At 39.6% G+C, this 16,265-nt stretch overlaps 1 protein-coding gene across 4 annotated transcripts in view; it reads right to left on the bottom strand.

Annotated features, from left to right (window-relative positions):
- The window catches only part of Pcdh15 (protocadherin related 15), a 1,462,904-nt gene that overhangs the window by 1,065,022 nt on the left and 381,617 nt on the right, over window positions 1–16,265 (bottom strand). For all 4 annotated transcript variants that reach the window (XM_060369368.1, XM_060369370.1, XM_060369367.1 and 1 more), the window contains exon 2: window positions 10,890–10,962. The gene's annotated coding sequence lies outside the window, so the exon portion shown is untranslated. The remainder of the gene's footprint in view (window positions 1–10,889; window positions 10,963–16,265) is intronic.

Below are 16,265 nucleotides of genomic sequence, written 5' to 3' on the forward strand. Positions count from 1 at the left end.
CTACCAACACTGTATCCTGCCTGCTTGTGTCACCTAAGGTCATCCGAAGAGAGGCTGGGCCCCAGCCTTCCCACCAAGTGTGCCTTAACTTGCCTACATCTGTTTGAAACAGGGTTTCTATGCCAAGTTTCATTTTGTAGCTGAATTTTGATTGCCTTTAACTGATGGCAGGGGTCTGTCCTGGCTCTGGCAGAGGGAGGCCTTTTAAGAATTTTCTCAAAGGTCCTCAGTGCTGTAGCCAGTTTGGGCACAGCACTACCTCACCACTTGTTCTGTTAATGGACTGCTCCGTAGCCCAGCATCACTCCTTTCTCATCTATCTTCAACACAACCAGTTTCAGTTCATGAAAACTGCAGGGCATCCAGGCCTCAGTCCCCGTAAGCCTCAGTCCTGCTTCAGGCAATATGTCTGGCTATGACACTGAAGATGAGGAAAGAAGCTAGGTGAAATTATCAGTCCAGGAACGCTGCAATTATGGGCTTTAGAAAGATGTCCAATGCTAATCAGAAGGGAAACCATTGATGAGTTCACACGTTGGGTTCCTCATTAAAACACATGAGTTCTGAAATGAGTAAATCCACAGGTCAATTTGCAAATACAGAGTGAGAAATTACGGTGTGAAAGCTCACAATGAGTCATCACACATAACTTTCCGGTTTGATACAGCCTCATTTTTGGATGAAGTTTGAAGGATGTCACTTATATTTATGCTAAGAGTTCTAAGACCGGTAACAGTTGTTGTGGTGACTATGTAAAACAAATTACGAGTGCCTGCTGTCTCTCCCTCCCTCTCCTCTATCCTCAGCTCACCACCCTATCTCTCTGTGTTGAGGGTTGACTCCAAGGGCCTTGTATGTGCTAAGCAAATTCTACTGAACCACATTCCCGGTCATTATAGGAAGAATTAAAAATTGAATTTTGTGAAAAATAATACTGTTTTTATTTTTACTCATTATCTGAGAGTTGTTTTAAATAGCTATAAAAAGTTTTTAGATTTCAATGTTTCAAGGCACCCAGAAATCTTCCAGGGTTAATGCATAGAGAGACATAGGACTATTCAAGAAATTGCTTTAAGTATGAGTTCATGAGAGTCTATGTGCAGGTGCCTGAGGCAAGAAGGTTTGCATGAATACAAATGAGAATTCAGACATGGGAATATAGTAACCCTCCAGAAACCTATGCTAGTCAGGAATACAGGGATGGAGGCACAAACCCTCCTCAAATATCCATCCCTTTTGACCAGTAAAAACAATTATTGTCCCTATTAACAATGCCCTACTGTAATGAGAAACTCCAGAGCACACACCTTCTAAAAACCACTCTCAAAGGTAGGCACCTGCCCTTTCCCAGATGGGGAACAGTAAGACTGACAGGAGGGAAAGTAAGCCCACCCCATGTGCCATAACTGATGTCATCACAAGCATGCACCCAAGGCTTGGCTCTGTAAATGCTTATGTGAGTTGCCATAGAAGATGGGAGTATAATAATCCCTATTAACCTAACCATGTTTAATTATTTGTGAGCCCATAAAAGTCAATGCCAGGCTTCCCCAGCATCCCAGGGTGAAGGACTGGATGTAAAAATTTTCCAGCCTTATATCAACTCTTAAGCCTAGCCTTGCCCAGCATCCTTGGGTGAGAGGACACTCTGCTATTTCCAAGCACGACATCGTCTGTGAGCTCATCTTCCCCCACCGCCTTGGCATCAGCAGAGTGATGGGAAGGGGCTATTCTCAGTATGGCTTCTTCGGATGACTTTGCTCTCTCTACTAAACAAAACTTTTATGGGCTGCCTGCTGGGTTTGTCTATAAACTTGTATTGATGAGATCAAGAACCTGCACTGAAAGAGATATGATCTCTCCAGCTCACTGCATCTACCGCATCATAAAGAATAAACTGTGCTTTTTAAGAGGAGTAAAAAATAACCAACATAAACAGAAAACACTGTGAACATACTCTTCAATAAAAAGGATTAAATGCTGGTGACATGTTTGGAGTTTTGAACGTGAAGCTTCAGTGTGCTGAGCAGTTAGCTCAAAGGGACCCAATGAGGACCCAATCTGTTGCTCAATAGGGACCTGGAAGCAAGGAGGATGTTTAGAGCCACATTGTGTCCCTGTTTGTGACACAGACAAGAGAAGAATGTCCTTGTTAATGTGCCAAAGGTCATTCTGAACCAGATTCTTAATGGGTACTTTGATGCAGTTATTGAAAATAAAGTTTTTGTTCCATAAAATTTGCAATACAAGTAAACACATTCAAGGATTTCTGTAATACCCTGTCAACGTTTTGCCTCCAATCAATTCCTCATAAGCAAATACATCAAATCAATATAAACTATCAGTGACAAGCTACTTCTAATTCTTTGGCCATGGGGCTCATTAAAGCAATTGTTCTCCGACTAGACAAGTGGGTTCACCAACTGGCATGCTTAGTGAGAACTGCTTTTAAAAAGCCATTGATTCTTCTTAGATCTCACAGCAACAAAGTGGGACCCGCTCTCAGCAACAGGGAAGGAGGAGACAGTAAGTCAACAAGCAGGTATATCAGAAAGAGAAACGGACATGCCATGCTGCCACAATTTGTGGAGGGCTCACAGTTCAATGATCCAGCAGGACACATGGTAAGATAGATACAGCCAATGCTGGAGAAACTGTGTCTGAATAAAAAGAACAGTAATTTTTAAGTTATAATTCTAAGTACTGTATGTACTGTGTATGTTTGCTTTTTACTTATTCAATGTGTCAGGATATGTTTTCCATTCTCTGTTCTATTTGTTATGAATAAAAGTTTCATACTGACAAAAAATTTTCATATTGACAAGAAAAATATGAAATTAAACCCCCAAATCTCTTTTTGTTTGTTTGTTTGTTTGTCTGGTTTTTGCCTACTATTTTAGGATTGATTATATTTTGGCTCTGAGCTTTAAAAAAAAAAAGGGAAAAATAAAATGTAAGAGTTATCATTTATGTGTGTGTAATAAGTGTGTTATCCTGCAGAACATCTAATTTAGGTGCGATTTACAGACAAAAAAAAAACAAACAAAAAACAAAAAATACTGGGAAATTGTGTGTAACCAACGCCTCTAACAGCTCTGAATGTTTTCCTGTAAAAACTTCTCCACACAGAGCTCCCCACGGGTGAGGACCTGTTTATCAAGCGCTTCATGTCACAGCACACTGGGTAGTCAGTACGGAGTCACAGTCCTAAAATGCTTTGTAGAATCTTGTTACGATAAATACTTCAAGACAAACATCACAGATTATTGACTAGTAACAACAGTCCAGAATACATATACATTATACATGTACATACACACACATGAAGACATACACATATGTCATGTACATCTGTACAAGTGTATGTTCATACACACACATACACCGTTCACTAAAAAGCACAGCTAAGTAATTAGCAGCTGAGAAACCACTAGGGATAATGGCAGTGAACTCCTAAGAACCATTGCTGCCAAGACTACTGATGTACACTACGGAGGTATGTACCCCGAGAATTAGTCTATGTCACCATTACACGAGTTAGCGAATGAGCTGGGAGGTCCCTAGAGGATGTGACAGGGTTCCATGACTGTAATCTTTGGAAGCTGAAGCCATCAAGGCCCCCTTTCCCTTAGGGTATTTACAGCTCATTTGATCCTTCCAAGTAGTATTATTTTCATGCTCAGAGGAAGAGAAGTGTAATTTTGTTTGTTTGTTTGTTTCAAGAGTTGGAATCCAGATATCACTATGCGGGCATAGTGTGACTCCCTTCGGGAGTAGGATAAACCTCACTTTCCGACAGCGTAGCAACGTTCTCTCAGCATCAAGCATCTGCAGCCTAGGCTTGGTGGCCGCTGGAATCCTTTCCAGGCTGACAGCGAGTTTCCTCCAGACGTGGAGTACCCGGTATTATTTGGTTAAGTCACTTAGCACAGCTGCTGTGACAGGCTGGTAAATATGTCCCAAGTGTCAGAGAAGAGGCTGATGTTATTGGTGGTGTATGTACTGGACTTTGCATAGAACATTTAAGACTGGGAGCGAATACATCTTCCAGTGGTGGTGAAGATAGGCTTAAACTGATATCACCAAGTCCTTGGCCAATTCATGCCTGAAGCTCGAGGCGCAATCCTAACATTTCTGGCATTGAAGCAAATTAATTTTCCTTAACATTTATGCCAAATCTGAGTTATATTTTATTTTCACTATATAGTGTCTTAATCATGTGTAAAAATAGTCACTATTTATGATTAAATGTGTAACAAGTTAGCTAAGTATATAGAGCACATATTTAAACTGTTACTAATCTGTTTGATTCTTTCTTCATAATAATTTCTATTTTAAATAATCACACATACACACAAATTACATATTTATTTGGGCATGCACACTTCACAATTTATAGAATTACTATATTTAATTAGTAGCGAAAAATGACAGATTTGACTTTGTGATATAATCTGTGAATACTAATTTTAAATTCTTTCGATATGTTATATGCAAACAGATACAATATTTAGCTTAATTGGCAGACAAGGATGAAACAGAATACAGTGATATTCTACAGTCACAATAGCTCTAGCACTCCTCCTAAGAAAGCGTTTTTTACCTCAGTTTTAGTGACTCCAAAATCAGAACACCCAGTGACCACCTTCAAAGGCCAGGTTGTCTCATATATATATATATATATATATATATATATATATATATATATATATATATATATTTGTTCACACAAACTAAATGACATCCAGTTATATCTGGTGGGCTGTCAGAGTGTCTGGAGTCAGAGATAAAATCCTAAGATGTGATAAATTTATGGATTCATTAACAGCATAGCACCTAACATCGTGACTAAATTGAGTCCAGGCTGGGAGACTATGAAAAGAATGATGGAAATTGTCAGATAATGGGGCATTTCTGTAGTTTTTTCCCCTATCATCTCAAGGGTATGGAAGGGTGCTTTTGGTGTGGCTATCCACATTTATGTGTGTATGTATCACACATAGACAGAAGGAAAAGAGGACAGGTTGGATGGGTGGGAGAAGAAAGCCTCCAGTGTTTTGTTGTTGATGAGGCAATTGTAAAAACACCACCTCATTTGGGCCTTGTAACAGAACTACACACTGTGAAGGACAACTATTATTATTCTCATTTTAGAAATGATGAAAGAGCCAGGAGTCCTGTGTGGCTAAATGACTTTAATAGTGCCAAATAGCCTGTAAATGGTGGATTTGGGATTATATTTCAGATCTTTTGATGGCAAATCCCTCTGAAGTCTTATTCCATTTTGCAGTTATAATGCGGCACTCATAAATAAGTATTAAATCTAAAGAGATGCTAACACAGTTTCGAATGGAGATGCTATTGAATAATGTACAACTTCCCTCTCTGACAGGATCCTCTAGTGTCATTTAGATCTGACACGCCTCCACTTTCCAACTGATTCTTTTTCTTTCTCACCATAAATTTATCATATTGTATTTATCAGGCTGTGAAATGGACATAATATAGATCGGCTAAAATTATCTTTCACGCATCTGTGAAAAGTCTCAAAAGATACTTCAGGACCCCAGCAGGAGTCTATAGGTATCCTTCCCTGACTCTACTTCAACTTGAAGGACAAAGACAAAGGTTGCTTTTCTCTTCAGAGAAGACATTGTCGTGTGATACATTTCTGGACCATACAATAAAAGTGGAAAGGTGTGATACTGCCTCTGGGACACTTGGTTCCCCCCCAGGAAAGAGGGCCATGTACTTGGAACAGTCCCCTCTCCCCCCACTTTTTCTGGCTAAAATTGGCACATGGCTGGGAATGCTGCAGCAGCCTGAACCCCAACAATCACTGAACAGGCTGGCACCACTGAGCACAGCAATGCCCACGGATTCTCAGGCTAATGTGGGAACAGAGGTTGCAGGGGGTGTTACATCCACTCACTGCTGGAATAATCAAGCAAAGATTGTATGTTCCTTGAACATTCAAAATAACTCTAGCACGTCGTACCCTAAATATACAATATGAGTGACATAATTAGACACCGTGAACATGTGCCCTCTTGGTTTCCTTCCTCAAAGACTACCTGGAGAGCCACCCTGCTAGCATTCTTCAGAGCCTGGCCTTTCTTTCGGGTACCTTGCTGACACAAGCTTGTCACTTCATACTCTGCTGTCTGGTGACTACTGACAGATAAGGAAGAGGATGTCAGAGCATTCCTTCTCCAAAATGACGATCGGATCCTGTTCAGAGAAGCCTTCCCAGAATCCTCTCTGATGTGGGATGGTCTGCTGAAGTCTGGGAAAAGTTTTCAGTTAAATATTATTAATTGTTACTAGAGGAGTGAGGCCTGCCACAGTACAGATGCTGAGGTCAGATGAAAATTTACATCAGCTTGCTCTCTCCTTCAACCACGTGGGTTCTGGGGCTCCAACTGTGGTTACCAGGCTTGGCAGCAAGCCCCTTTACATGCTGAAGCAACTTGCCAGCCCATTCTTACCAAATTAATCTAAAATAATATCCTTTACCTGAAGCCTTGCCTTATTTCTATACCAAAATATTTTTTAGAATGAATGCCACTGACATACATAACTATACACACACGCACACGCACAGTTTTAACATCACAGGCTTTATTGTAGTCTCCTCTGTCTCCCCTGTATATTCACCACCAAGGCTCCTGGCCGACCCTGCAGCTCCCTGAGAGTGGGCTCAGCCTGTGAGGTGCTCCCCTCACAACAGAGATGAGGATGACCTGGAGGCCGCAGACACCAAGGTTCAGAACTGGATTTTGTGCAAAAAAATTGATAACCTGACCTCATTTTCTCTTTGTAGGTACATAGTACCTACAAAAATGTTAGTGTAGCCATAAGCATGGGTTTCCTGCTAAGCTTAAGTGTTAGAAGGTTTTCTCTTATGAATGAAGAGTGATTTTTTTTTTCAACATAGATACATGTGTAGTTCTCTCTGTGTATCATTCAAGGGCATGGAAAATATAGAGCAGAACTGAAAACCAGCCCTCAGTTGCTTCAGAAAAATATTACTGGGACACAGCCACACTATAAATCATGTGGCTTGTTTAACCACAGAGGAGTGTCTTCAGTATCAAAGAGGAAACAGGGAGGAAGAAAGCAGAAGGTTACGGTAACCTTGAAGTCAGACCTCTGCTTACATCTCCATCTCTCACAGGCTGACAGGATTCAAGCTAACAGAGCAGAAAGTATTTGAGAACTCCTGAACCTGATTCTAACAGTATTCTTGAATTAAGTTATTAGTAGGAGCCTTTTCTAATACCCTCTCCTATCTCCCAACTAATTGACACGGAGGGAGAAGTATCAGATTTATTCAACAAGCTTTAATCACTATAATTGGGCAGAAATTTATCTATCCTAACCCGATGACCGCTACTCTGGCTGCTCCACAGCCACATGCCCTTTTTCTTGCCATCCATTTTTTCCCTGGCAGCTTCTGCTCAATCCCTGTCCTCGTGGCAACTCTCTCATGGCAACCTCCTCGTGACCCCCTTCTCCTCAACCTTTTCCTGCTTTTCTCTTTCTCTCGTCTCCACCTGAAACCCCATGACTGGAAAGGAAGTCCTGGCTACTGTACTCTCTTGCCCAGCTATAGGCCGTTCAGATTTTTAATAACCAATCAGAGGTGACAGAGAACAAGTTTTATACAACATTGAGATGGGAGATCCTACATAGAAATTATCTTGGGACACAGAAATGAACATCTGAACACACAGTGCACAGAACCATTCCCAATACAGTTTGGTAGTATCAAGACCTCATCTCGCATTTTCATGTAATCCTCTCTAATCGTTCAACAATATTCTGTATTTTCAGTTTTCTATCTCTGACCAGCTAGTACGATGGAAGAAACTAGTACTAATAGTTACTAATGTAAATTATTTTAAATAAATTGCCTGTTACATATGTTTATTATGACATGAATATTCTTATTAGTATAGATGAATCTAGAGTTCCCTCTGCATATCATACACAAGCATGGAAACTATGGAACACAGTTCATATCCAGCCCTTGGCTAGTAAAGTGTTACTAGGACACAGCCACACTCTCATTTGTAGAGACTTCAGTGGCTCATATTTCATCGCTATGAAATGATCTTAAGGAGTTAAATAAGATATGTAATCTGCTATGCTTTAAAAAAGTTAACTAATGTAATATCTGTAAAGAAAAGTCTTAGCAAGGTTAAGTAATTGAAGAATTTATCAGAGAGTGTTCTGCACTGTCACTGACCTCTCTCCTTAACTACGTTCTTCCTAATTAGCTACTTAATAGTGCCTAGAAATACAACAACTGCTCAACAAGGGAAGATTTTATTTATATTCAGGTCAACACACACACACACACACACAGACACACACACACACACACACACACACACACACAACCGTTGCCAAAAACTCTCTCAAAGAGGAAGCTAGCAGACATTTTATATTTTATGATTATTATTATGTCTGATAAATTCATATAATGGCCTTAGTTTTTTTGTGTGTTTTTGTTTGTTTGTTTGTTTTTAGACAACATCTTACATATACCTTCCACAAACGTGGAGCGAAAAGGCACATACAGAGAAAGAGAAAAAACATCATCTTTCAGCAGTTTTTACACGGAAGGTTAGAGGACTGTGAACTGTCACATGTGAAATGGTTCTGTGAAGGCTATTCAGCGGAGAAGGTGTGTCTGCATATTTGGTTCCCTTTGTAAGATGTTATTTTTGGTTATATGTAGACCTGTATGTCTGTGTGTATGTGCACATGAGCTCCAAGAGGCTCTTCCAAGAACCTTTGGAAGTCCAGAGGAGGTTGCCAGATCCTTGGAGCTGGAGTTACAGGTGGTAGTAAGCCAAGGTGTGTGTGTGTGTGTGCTGGGAACCTAACTCCTTTTGTAAGGCCAGCAAGCACTTTAACTGTTGGTTCGTCCACTAGCCTTTCTTCATCATCTAATTTGGTACCCGGCGAGCCAGTCACATATTCCTACACATGCAGACATATGACCTCATAATTCGGTAATACTTCTTAAAATGGCAAAGCGTCTATTATATGTTGGTGCTATGTATTCAAATGCTAAGTTCTGGGCACCAAGACCTGGTTGCAGTCCAGATGAGTGCATTCTCACATCTGCCAGTCTTTGCTGCATAAACTTTGCCCTCCGATATTCTCTGGTTAAATAAAGGAGGCTAAACAGTAACTGGACATAGGAGAAGCAGGCACTTCAGTTCCTTTCCTTGGGGACCACCACGAGGCAGGAGGAAAAGGGAGAGTAGAAAAGGACAGAAAGAGAGAAGATGGTCTGATAGAGTAGATCCAGCAGGGAAAGGACAGATATTGTCAAGTAGTTTGTGGCTGGGAGGTAGCCAGACTAGCTTAGAAAATTAGTATACATCGTCCCTGCACACTTACATGCTTCAAGCTGTTTAAATAAAGCAATAGTCTCTGTCTAATTTATTTGGGAGCTAGCCAGGTTAGTAGAGTCCTCAAGAATTAATAAATATTCAACCAACAATTATAACTTCCAGTTTGAGTGGCCTGAGTAAGTTCATTATCAACTTACTGTGAACTCTAAGCAGCAATCATTTTTAGGCCCTAGATTTGTCCCTTTTCAATACTTTTTCCCACTTATCAGCATATTACATGAATCTTTGAATTTGAAAAATGGTCTGGAATATACTATTGTTTAGAACCTTAAATATTCTTCCACTAAGAAAAGAATAATTACGTGTAAGGAAAACTATGATTGGAACTTCATGTTTTTTTACCTGCATTCACTATTCAAATAAAGGCAGTCAATATTGTGGAAAATGGAGTAGATTTTTAAATTCAATTTATGATTGGAGATGAGTTATTTCAAATCTGTATCTGCAAAATTTTATCAGTTCTCCTACAAACCAGCATTCTCATGGCTTTGTTTGTATAATAGGCAACATAGCTTTAACTGTTAAATTTGGTCAATTTAAAAAAAAGGCGTTTTAAGCAAATATTTTATTTTTATTATAAAATGATACTAGTATGTATTACAAAGAATGAAGAGATATAATGATTCTAATATAATGAAGAATAACTTCAATGAGTTAGCACCTGCATAAACTCTAACATTCCGTGGTTAGGACAGGAGAAAATCCCTCCCATGATTCCTCTTCTCAGGTTGTAGATTCGTCCAGAAAAGTCCTGCCTACTCTACTTGAGCCACTACAGAATAAAAAGTTCCATCTGGTTCTATTTCCATTATTTAAATTATTGTGAGACAAGTAGATACTTTCTCTTCCTTCTTGGTGACGCTGTTGTTGGTCAAATGTTATCTTAATTCCTATTTTGTGATTCTAAAGTTCTAAAGCCTTTTCCAAAATTGAATCATGATCCTCACTTCAGAAACACCTAACAGCAAATTGATTTTCATCCAGAAAATTTCAGAGTTGTGCCTGTAACACTTAGCTGTGGCTTTCTGAACGGCCAGGTTCAAGAGGAACAGTCGACCTCACAGATCTTTTTCTACTGTGAGATATATGCAAGGTTCTTACATATTTCCACTGGAATGTTCTCTAAGAGAATGAACCAATCAATGATGAATAATAAATCTAAGCGGAGTTGATGGTTTGCTTATTCTAAATGTACTATAGAAGAAAGCCCGACATTTTGGTCCTTTAGAGGAAGAGTTTTGTAAACTCTCTAATTTACTCCTTTTTCCTCTTTCTGGCTTAGATGTATCCAATAAAAATAAGTCCACTTAAAGATTTTTTAAACAGTACACACAAATTAAATTCTAGGCACACTGAATAAATTTAATGGGAAATAAAGGTCCAAGTATTGTTTTTATTCAAAGGTGGAGAAAAAGTACACGAAGGTTAGAACTCCACGGAAGTGTAATCGCAACTCACCTTGCCGTCTCGTCCCTCTGCCTTCACTGGGCCATGGACTCAGCCTTTTGTAATGAAGGGTGCTTCCATAATCCTAAAGAGAAAGTTGCTGGTCAGTGTCACTCAATCCTGATGCAACTTGATGTGCTGAGATGGGTTGGTGGGTGGGGGCTCCCCTTTCCTGAGGAAAGGGGGAGGGGGAGAGGGACAGAGGGAGGGGGATAGAACTGAGAAGAGGGAGGGGGCTACGATTGGGATGTAAAGTGAATAAATAAATTAATTAGCTTAAAAAATTTGTAACGTAAAATTAAATCAAGCAAAATCTGTACAGAATATGAGAGTTACATATTTATCTACTCATTACCTCTATGAAGAGCAAATGTTACAGTCTGAAGTAAAAAGTTTGAATTCAGGAATTCTGAATTGGCCTTATTTGAAACTTGGCCCGGGGCATTCCAGCTGTCACCCAGGTCCTAGATTAGGTTTGTGATCAGAAATCGAAAATATACTTCACACTGAGAAACCTTGGCAAGGAGAGATTCTGTCTATCCCTATGAAGGAATCACACAAGTTCTTCCTAAAACATACTGTTTTGTGCTATGGTAAGTAGGTTGGTTTTCACCCAGAAAAGTATCTAAACAGCCTGGGCCTTACCTCTGAGGCAGGGGACAGGCATCTTCATGCTAATGCTTGACTATCATGTTCACACATACAGGCTCTCCTTGCCTTCAGTACCATATTTTGTTTCTAAAGGTACTTTTAAGTCCAATTATTTTAAGATTGATGTTTACTGGGGTGTGTGTGTGTGTGTGTGTGTGTGTGTGTGTGTGTGTGTGTGTGTTTCTAGGGTAGGCATGTGAACGTGAGTACACTACTTGAAGATTGTTATGACCTAAATTACATGCTGGGCAAAGGTTTATCATGGGAAAGGCAAAACCGAGACAGTGGGAAAGCTTAGAAGAGAGAGGAGGATACAGAGTGGGGAGGGAGACAGACAGACGGAGAGGAGGGACAGACAGAGGGACAGGCAGAGTGAAGAGGAGGAGAGAAGAAGAGGAGAAAAATGGCAGGGTGGCAGGTGGATTATATACTGAGCACCTGGCCTAGGTGATGACGTAGGATGCAGGTGGTGACATAAGACATCATCAGGATCCTAGAGGCCCCTGAGGTCAGGCCAGTTGAGTCGCCTGCACAACAGCCTAACAAGAATGCCAGAAGAGAGAGCCAGATGCACTAGAGCTGTTGTTTAAGATGGTTGTGCGTCAACCATAGGGGTGCTGAGACTGGAACCTGAGTCCTCAAGAAGAGCAACTCTCTCCAGGATCTCTAACCAAACTTTGATTGAAATTTTTATCATACACTGTTATTATCACAATGCCACCCCCCCAATAGATTGTTTAGGGAAGGAGAAACAATAACTTCAAAACAATGAATTGCTCAACCAAAACATTTTAGATATTAGTATTCTCTTACTGGGATATGATCTTCTCAAAGTTACAGAACATAATGGAACAAATTATACACCTTCTGTCAACATCAGAAATTGGCAGTGGTAGATGGGGAAAACCGTATTTTGTCTTCAGCACTTGGTTTTTCCCTGTGTATGTGAAAAAATTTAATTCCCAGCTGCTTTAGTTACTTACCAACCTTCTTCCCTAAACACAAGTGCTCATCCCCGAGCAAATGGCAGGATTTTCTGTCAAGATGAAAACTTGTGCACGTGAAGTCTGTTTTTCTGAGTTTTAAGTAGTGTACTCAGTACAAGCTAAGACACAAAACCATACAAGCAACGACTAAGAGAGCAGTTTTGTGACTGGAAAGGATTGACTGAAGACGGTTTTGAAAATAGTGACCACTTTGCATGCAGCCATGCACATGGCCATTCCAGAGTGCATGGGCTCTTGAATCATGAGGCTGGTGTGAAGTCTCGAAAGCCTTTGCTGCTCAGAGTGCTACAATACCTCCACAGAATCATTCTTCTACTGCAAAAACACATATCTAATCATTACCTCTTCCTGCTGAGAGAGAGCTCGCACAAAACACGCCACTTTGAAATTTTGTCTCACATAATATTTATGGTATTGTTAGGACGTAAATGTATTAGACATGGGATTAGGAGAGGCAGGCCTGTGCATGTTAAACGAGTACAAGAATTAAATATATGCTTCTATTAGAAAGGTAATTATTCTAGGTTATGTCTGCTTGAGAAAAATCTTTATTCAGTATCACATTGATTTTTTTTTAAAGATGGCAACAGTCTTTGTGCATTTTCAAATCTTTTAGATACTTGGGTCAACAAAAGACTTGTTTATGCAAATTTAAGCAAAATCAGCCAAATCATAGTCACCTCCTGTTCCTTTTAGATAACAAAAAGTCTCTTGCAAAGAAATATCCGTCGTCCTGTATTTGACTGGTGCCAGTTTTTTCAAGACTATTTAGCTGTGAGATTTGTAGTCAGTAACAAGAGAACAAGAGTCGTGGATATGTGCTCAGTTGTTCTTTAATTCCTAGATTCCCATGGATCTATATCAAAATTATTAAAACCCAGGAAAGACATAGCGAAATCTTATACTATGGAAGAAGAAAGATAAGAAGTGAGTCTGTTTCAAGGTCTTTAAGAGTGCATGGTGAAACCTGTGCCTACATAGTCATCCATTGTCCTTCCATTCTTCCCTGAGTTAGTCTCACGGAAAGTCCTGGTTGGTGTGATAGATGAACATTCTTATAATATAGTTTGAGTTGTATTTCATGAATGTATTTGTAGCTGTCCTAGGTTTTCTTTTGTTGTTATTGTCAGTTTTGGGTTTTGTTTTCTTTTATGTTGCTCTGATAGAATGTTCTAATAAAAAAACAAAACAAAACAAAAAAAAAACTGTCAGGAAAAGTGTTTATTTGGCTTGCAGTTCTAGGTTGTGTTCCATCATTGTATAGACAAGGATGGAATTTGAAGCAGCCATCACCTTCAGCAGTCAAGATCTCACAATTCCATATTCAGGAGCAGAGAGGAGGAGAACCATGCTCCCACACTGACTGCCCAGGTGTCTTTCTTCCCTGACTCAGCAGAGAACTCCAAGACCAGAAAACAATGCCAGCCAAGTTCAGGCTAGGTATTCCCACCTCAAGGAACCCAGTTAAGAAAATCCTCCCACAGACAGGTCCACAAGCCAATCTGACCGAGTTCATCCTTCACTGAGATGCTCTTTGCAAGTGAGTCTAGACTATGTCAAAATGACGATCACAACTAACTGTCACTGGAGCTGCAATTAGGAGCACCGGTGCTCTTCCAGAGGACCTGGGATTGGTTCCTGGCACCCACATGGTGGCTCACTACCGCTCAGAGCTGTAGCTCCAGAGAATCTGAAGCTGCCTTCTGACATCTGTGCACAGTGGAAAGGAAACACGTGATGCACATTTGTGCATGCAGACGAAACACTCTTACACATAGAAAAAAAAAATACAAGTAAAACTTGAAAAGGAACTAATAACAAACATCTAACCATCAGTGACTTACTCAAAAAGTTAATATTAAAATTGCCAACTTTGACAATTTATCAATTACTTTATATCTACTTTATAACACTTTGTGCAACACAAATCGTCTGGACTCGAATTCTGTCAAATTTGACTTGGAAACTTCTGGTATGGGTCCACCTTACAGCGTATCTGTAGATGTTAAACTTCCATGTGGTAAAGCACAGCTTTTCCTTTTTTCAGCATCCATTATTTCTTTCTTAAATTGAAATTTCTTCCTTAGCGTAGATAACTGATACTCATTTCCCTTTAGCTCATATCAAAATATAACAATATATTGAATCCTTGTGAAATTGGCTTTTATGGAAAGTAGAGTTCCTGGGTCTAAACATGAATTTCTGTATTTAAAATGTTCTTATTTCCCACAGATGAGCTATTTTGCCAATCCACCCTGAACACAAAAAAAAAAATATTCAATTTTACGGAAAACAGAAGATGTGTGTCACGGAAGCACCATTGTAGTCTCACTTTCTGTAATGAAATCTCATGGAACCATTATTCTAAGTCACGATGTGAATTTATTTTGCAAAAAAACACTAGAACTACAGACATGGTTCCCCAGCAGACTGCTTGCCTGCCTGGCTACCAGCTTTGGGGTTGATCCTTAGCACTAAAGTCCTTCCAATAGAAAACAGAACCACTTACTTTTACTTTTATCTCTTAGTTTAGAATTTACATGAAAAAACCATGTTCAATTAAATCAAATACTGCCAATCCAATTTTTCAGAACCCTCAGTGTGAGCTTGCCTATCTACAATACTCAAAGAACAGTCAGTGGGTTCCACCTTTCAGAGAGTTTGCTAAGGTGGGCCTTTGCATTCAAGTGTGACTACAGATTACGCAGAACACAAAAAGACCATTTTAGAAGGCTGAAGAGATTCAGCAAAGAACAGGATTATGAAGAATTCAAAGATGGCTTCCAAGAACACTGAGAACCTGGGTAAAGCTTTGAAAGAAGTAAGGCCATCAAATGACTCATGAGAAGAGATGGAATCAGAACCCTCAAACACCAGAAGCCAGAAAAAAAAAAAAAGTACAGCAAAGCTGATAACACTGAAATAGTACTGTTTAGGATCAGATCCTGGAAGTTGTGACTAAAGAGAATGAGTTCTGTGCCTTCGGCTTGGGAAACATCAATGTATTTGTTCCAATGAGTACACCACTAAAATTAAAGTATAAAGATAAATTAAGAACTGGGGTAGATAGCCACTCATTGCTCAGTGCACAGGTGACTGATGAAATGACCAGCCATCTGAGTTCTACATCACAGAGAAAAACAGCAAAGTAACTGAGGTGAAACTAGCTCTGTAAGCTACAAGTGAAGCTGTGTTACAAGTTTAACAGAAAATGCAAGAACGATAAGACAGTAAAATCCAAATTTGTCTGTTTGTATCTCATCACAAAAAAAAAACCTGCCATAAAATAACTTTAATGTAATTTGGATTAATTAAAATTAACATTTCAATCGCACATCTTCTAAAATAACAAATACACTCTTTCGAGAAATAAGATTCAGTCACAGACACATAGATATCCTGGGCTTTTTTGCTCACTCTGACTTAACGTGCTCATATGATGCTTGCAACTCTATTTCCCTGGTGTTTTGGTTAAAATGTTTTCATCAGTTTTCTCTAACAAGCACGTGATGGTCTTTTATTTGCTCACATTGTTTCAGACCACTGGGGTCAAAGCATCTTTGATGCCATTCTCCTTAAATTGTAGCAAGGAGAACAACAGGAAGAGACAAATAAAACTCCCTAAACTAAGAAAAAGTAACTCTAAAGGAAGGACATTGGCTACAAAGGGATTACGTCAGAGCGTGCCATGATGAAGTATTGATGAGTCCGGGATGGCTTTGCTGGAGGT

Source organism: Meriones unguiculatus, chromosome 16 (assembly GCF_030254825.1).
Source record: "Meriones unguiculatus strain TT.TT164.6M chromosome 16, Bangor_MerUng_6.1, whole genome shotgun sequence".
NCBI lineage: Eukaryota > Metazoa > Chordata > Mammalia > Rodentia > Muridae > Meriones > Meriones unguiculatus.